Source organism: Topomyia yanbarensis, chromosome 3 (assembly GCF_030247195.1).
Source record: "Topomyia yanbarensis strain Yona2022 chromosome 3, ASM3024719v1, whole genome shotgun sequence".
In the NCBI taxonomy this organism is placed as follows: Eukaryota; Metazoa; Arthropoda; class Insecta; order Diptera; family Culicidae; genus Topomyia; species Topomyia yanbarensis.
The window spans coordinates 112,251,504-112,258,269 of record NC_080672.1 but is presented as its reverse complement, the minus strand read 5'-3'; positions in this window follow the sequence as shown (position 1 = coordinate 112,258,269).

Below are 6,766 nucleotides of genomic sequence, written 5' to 3'. Positions count from 1 at the left end.
GATAGGTCGAATACAGATTATATTCGAATTTCTTCTCAAATCATTGTCAAGTCTATGGAAATTAGAGCAATTAAATGTTTATTATGTTTCTCTATTGTAGGGTAATAAGTAAGACTCGAACTCGAAGAATTTTCCTAATAATGACATTGATAAGCATTCGTTCAGAAAATAAATCTAGTTGCGTCCTTCTCAAATGGTAAAAGTCATAGTTTTAATTCACTTTTTAATGCAGACTGCAGACAATTATTTTTTGAAGCGCGGTTGCGGTAATACCGCACGGTAGAAGCTCATTTCCCGCACCGCATCCGCGGGAAAAAGGGTCTCACCGCACCGCAGTTTTTGCGGTGCGGGTGCGGTAAATACCGCGCGGTTGCGGTAATTACCGCAACCGCGACGAACCCTAGTGTCGAGAATCAAGCCAGCCAGGAACCCGTATTCTTCCTCCAGAGGAAGCTTTTGTGTGGAGACAATTTTGCCGGATATCGCGGACGCGTAGCTCTTCCAATCAATATTTCGAGTGAGCTCATACGAAATACTAATTGCATGTGGTGTGAACCGTTAGCAATAGTAATTATGATTGGTAGATGGCCGCTGCCGTAGGTATATCGAGGGAAGGTCAATTCGAGTTTTGATCCCCAAAAGTAAGAGTCTTCGCGATCCAAGCGAATAATACTAAAATCGTGAAAGTTGAAGTGTATTTCTGAAGCAAGCCATGTTTCACATAACATTTCAAATTATTCATCAAAATTTTCAAATAATCGATTTTCGGGATAATGCAAGGAACTGCACCAATAGTGTTTTATTGCGTGGAGAAAGATTATAAAGATGCTTTTAAGCTTTGAAAATACGGTACACTTGGAGTTTGTGATGTTCCACGAAGTGTTGGGAACTTCTTTTTCTGAGCTCAGGTTTCTGAGCCCGGGAGTTACTTGCTTCGGTTTTTCAGTAAAACTTCCTAGTGTAGTTATGTTTGGAGGACCTTGAAGAGACAAATTTTGGTCTTTTCAATGAGGCTTATTACAGGAAATGTTCCTCTTTTTCTATTGCTTCTGGACACTAAGGGTATTTCGGAATAGTCTTTACGAGTTCCTCTTTTTCTATTGCTTCTAGGCACAGCAGAATATATTACACCCTGGGTTTCATCACAGTCGCAGTCAGTAGACTGGATATTCGTAGGGTCCGTAGAACATGTGTGTTTCCAACAGTAGAGATACTTTTCAGTATACCTTCCACAGGAATCATCCTCATGACCCTTACATTTTCCACACCGAACCTTAATGCTACCATGTCAGGCTGTGTGGGGGTGGGGGGTTGTCCCAGTTGTTTGCAATTAGTAGATTTCATGACCCGCGACACAAAATCGAATCGAAGACGGCCCTTCAGACTTTAACCCGATTTGCTGGTACATATACACTGTACTCCTTCGCAAACGCGCACACATAAGAAAAAAAAATCCAAAACCTCGAAGAGGCGGAGGACGCTCAAGAAAACTTTGAAAGCGGATTTGCTAGCTTTGCTTTCTGCGCTACACTGCACGAACTAAAAAACGCCTCCACGCTCTGAGTGTCGCTGTGCGAGTGGACATCGATGGTTGGCATATTCAAATGTAGCCCAAGAGCGAATCTTGTGCTTTATCTATCTTATCAACAGTGGTAGAACTGGTTCTGGACCAATGAAGTAAGTCGCAGCGCCCGCTCTAGCCAATTTGTCCTCCAATTCATATCCAGTAATTTTCGTGTGAAATTGTAAGTTTGTATTGTCGGAGTATTAAATTATCTTGACTCATTTACTCATATGAGTGATAAATGCAATGCTTGCCAGTAATACCGGAATGACCGATAGATAACACTTGCAATGCTGAGTTTGTCGATTTGAATTCGATATGCGATTGCCAATAGCGATCTCGAATCTGCCGAACTCAGTGCTTTTAAATCAACCTGACTGTCAAAGCAAATAGAAATTCTTTTACCGTAAAGTTCCTAATGAAGTCCGATTGTACGCCACACAGAATCGCAAAGGTTTCTGCTAAAAAGACGGTGCAGATTCTACCAATTAAAAGGGATTGGACTGTTCTCATTTAACGACAGTAGACACCAGCACCGGCTCGACTCTCCAACAGATAACTGTCAGTGAAAGAAACTACGATGTCGATACAGCCATTCGAGGAATTCTAACATTGAAAGATTTAAACGAAAAACTACATGTAAGGTCACTGCGAGCAAATGTATACTCGTCCCAAAAAGCCATTCGGGGCAACAGTAATGCGTGGCTAGTGGCACAATCTATTGGGTGAGTTCCGGAACCCAGTTACCTTAAGACGGTATGTACAAGAAAGTGCTTCATGTTTCAGAAATACATATAGAGTGGTTTTATGTTCCAGAGTGCCTCTAGAACAGCAGTTGATGTAGTTAATGCACCAGTCATCGCCATAAAGATCATCCTCTGGAGATAGTTTAACTTTGATTGGATTGTCATCACTTCTCCCCTCTGCTACCACACACGTTCAGTATTAGTCTAACAATTGTTGTGTAGATCTACTGAATGCCCCCAAGGTTTGCAAAAAAGCCCGCTTGCATTGACTGAAGGCCACCACAGCTCTCTTGAATCTGAAATCGATGTCAATTAAGCAATTCAGATTTGAGTCAAGAATTACCCCAACGTACTTAATTTGCGACAATAAATTCAAAGAACTGCTCTGGTGGTAATATTTCGTTCGGTGAACAGCAGCATTAATATTTTTTTTGAATTAACTAATCGTCTATCAAGAAGACACCATTACCCACAAAACATCAGGCAAGCTGCATCAAATCCAAATCTGTATTACTGCAAATGCCGATGATCATTATATGATATTCATTGGCGAAATCATATGTCGGATCCACAGCCTCATTAAGCTTGCTCGCTAAGCCATCGGCAACAAGGTTCCATAGAAGTCGTGGCAGCACACCACCTTGAGGACATCCGCAAACATTCAGTTTCCTTATTTCTAATTGTCAAAACATTGAACACAGATGTCGGCTGCTAAGCATTGCGTGAATACAGTTCATGACATATGAAGGTACTCCAGGACCTGATGCTGCTTTCAAAATGGATTGTCAAAAGCTCCTTCATTATCAAGAAAAGTTCCTAAGCTGGATTGTTTTACAAAAAGACTTTTTCAAAGTTGTAGAAAACATTGTGTAACAGTGCGGTAGTAGACATGCCCGCTGATATAAATGATACATTGCAAGCGGCCTTAGCTTAGCTAGCTAACATCCCAAATGTAGTGGTCGATTAAACGTTCAACTAATTTGACGATCCGACTGATCGGTCTAAACCTCTTTGCCTACTCATAGCTAACAGGGCCACCTTTGGTAATGAATTATTTATCCCCACGCTAATGGACTGTATCCAAAAAAAAGCAAAACATTAAATCGCCCAAGAATCGGAGTTGCTGTCGTCGGTATTGGCTGCATACAGCCTGAAAAGGAAGTGTCAAAAAGACAGCACTACATCTTCGTCAGATGACTTATTTAATCCACTACCCTCGTTGAGACTGTCCAACTACTTCGAACAGAGGATCGAAGGGCATTTTTGTATGCTTTGCAAACTAAATTAAATGCCTTCTACAAGTCCCTGCGTCTGCGATTCCAATCTCTTCTACATAACTTTTCGCGTTGAAAAAGTTCGGAATTCCACCAAAGGGTTGCTCTAGAAGCCCACATAGCTTGAGACGGACAAACCTCTTGGTATGCTGCCACTATGAGTGAGTTTGTGTTATCCACGACCTCCTCCTTGATTCCTTGGAGATTCAATCGTTGGAACATAATCGCCAAGCTCACTTCGTAGAGGCCCCATATCGTGACGTCTAAATGATGAAACGATATACTTACTAGCCAACTAATGTGTAATACCGTCACAGTAGAAAATTATATCTAACACTTCTTTCCTGCCAGATTCTCCTAGTGGAACACAGCCACCTATGGCATCAGATACAGGGATTAATTGTCTCACAGTAGCACGATATGTGACAAAACCCCAAAAATGTCTTGTATTCTTTAGCAAAAATTTATTTTATTTTTCACTAAGTTTGAGTAGAAATTTCACAAAATTTTACGAGAATTGGATGAACACTCAATTTTTAACATGCTCTTGAAGCAAGTGATACCGAAGATTTCTGTTCAATTCGATTCACATGAATTTTTATTACCTTCGAATTTAAAATGGTGTTATCTCAAGAGCTACATGACCATTAGAAGGAGTTTGAGTTAATTGGAAAAAGATTGGAAATTGATTGTGTTAAACTATAGATTCAAGTTTTTGTGTAGAAATTATTTGTTCGCTATCAATTGAGAAATAAATTGTAATATCAGCAATTTATTCATACACCATACGATTTTTGAGATGACCTGCCATGAATTGCTTGTTACGAATCTAATTCAAAGTTTAGTATAGTTTCAGTCCTCAACTTTTGTATCTTTGCACCAGATGCATACGTACGCAAAATATCCGTATGAAACGGCCTGTAATTCATAAATGTTCTTATTAATTTTATAACCAACGTCTTACTAGCTTTGGAAACCATTTCTGCTATCTGATTTTTATTAGCCACAATTATTGACGTATATATTAACCCTTTAACGACCACCACTTTCAAATGGGTTTACATAAAAATAATCGAAAATAAGAATTATGGAATTTAAAAACTGATAGCGGAAATAGATTCAGGTACCCAGAATAAGCACAAAAATCCAATTTTTAGCCATATAACCAATTTTTATAACAGTGTCACATAGCGAGGTCCCACTATGAGTCGTACTGGATGGTCTTTCACTAATCAGATACTGCTGAATGGCTTGAAAGACAACTTTAAGCAAAATTTTTTGAGCGACTGGAGAAGTGGAATATCACACTTAATACCGTGGCCTGAATTCACCGTAACTATTCAATAAACAATGAAATCCAGTAGATTTACATTCGTGTATTCCTTGAATCCCTCGTTACAAACAACATGAAGTACAAAATTTATTATTTTATACTTCATGTCCACAAAACCCATTCTTTTTTCGATTGTACGGAGCCTAGTAGCAGAAGTAGTGACTATTGTTTCGCTACGACAATCCAAATATTCAATCTCATTTCTATTTAAACTCAGTATATTTCAATTCTCATTTTAATTTGCATATTAAAGCAATGTGCATCATAAAACACAACAAGAACGCAATGACTACGGAAAATAGGCACACCTATCATGTTTCAATTTTCCAATACTAATCGCATACAGACATTTTCAGATCTCGACTAATTGATACTGTATACGATGTGAAACAAATATGAAACTCGAGTTTAAGTTAGCGATCTCCAGAGTAATCCTTTCTATACGCGAAAGGTTACGAATAACCTTACACGAATATTTTAATGAATTAATATTAATATTAGATTTCCACTGTGTCACCCCAGAAAAAAACAATCCTTTCAGCCAGTTTGGAGCGATCTCCGCCGTTGCTAACTACATCTCAACGAATGTGAATGTAGGATACTCTCGGATGTCATCCAACTCTGCGGGTACGTGGTACCAACGCTGGTGCTTCTTCTGACCACATTGCGAGTATTTTGCTTAAATTATGTTCCAACTATCCACAAATGAGTTGCCTTTGTCGTTAGGGTACTCGCTCATATACGAGATAATTTTCGGAAATTCAATTTGCGGTAAATTAGAAATTATTCTATTTATATATGAGAATAGAATGTTTAACATTGTCAAACAGTGAAAATGTGCACAGGTCAACTCTATTTCGAGTCAAACAAAGCAAGAGTAATTCAATTTCGTCTTCATTTCAAGGAAATTGCTTTTACGAAAGCCTGCGTAATCAGCAAAAGGGGAAAGACTTTCCAGAACTTTCGCAAACATCAAGGCAAGTCATTCGTTTGCATCAAATCCAAACTGTTTTTTCGTCCCAGCTTACAGGCAATGAAAAACGACCTTCCGGGTCAGGCTCGTTCCGTTGCCACTAATTTGTCCCTTTGGCCGTTCGTTTGACATATGAGGACGTTGATTAAAATACTTTTTCCTGTGGAGTAGGTTCTTCATACACATCACCATGCTGTTGGTACATGGACAGAAGTTCTGTATTGGCATCCAACAATGTTCAAGGATTTTTTTTGTTTTGTCGCTCGCTTGTTAGTTTCTTTTCATTTTAGCAGGCTTCCTGCTGCATTTTCCATATTTGGCTGATTCCATTTCGTCCAACGTCAGGTTTCTGCTTTTTATCCAGCGGATAAACACGACAGCCCTTTGCAACCAGGAAGAAATTTCGTTCTTTGGCACTTGTCAGAAGTCACACCGCGAGTATAGCTACTAGGGTTAGCATTACCGGAATTTTATGGAAAAAGCTGGAATTCTTTCTACCCGAATGCTGATACGATGACAGCTGACCTGTTCCAATTTATGTTGAAAATGTCGATATTTCGTTCTTAAACACATAATTAAACATGGATATGGAAATGAAAGAAATAACAACCGTTGATCGTTCTCTGGACAGAAATGAACCGTAACGAAACCATACATTTTACTATATCCACTGATAACTGATACCCAAATAATTTTTTCAGTGTGTGTGGGAAATATAACTGTCGTTCTTAAATTCAGCTTGCCGCCAGCATGTGCTACGATCGGCCAGCAGACTCCCAGCCATCCGCATATGGAGCTTGCATTCAAACTTGGATGCACTGGCTATTCACGTATAGACACCTGAGTGCAATGTTAATTTATAAGGGCATGTTCAGG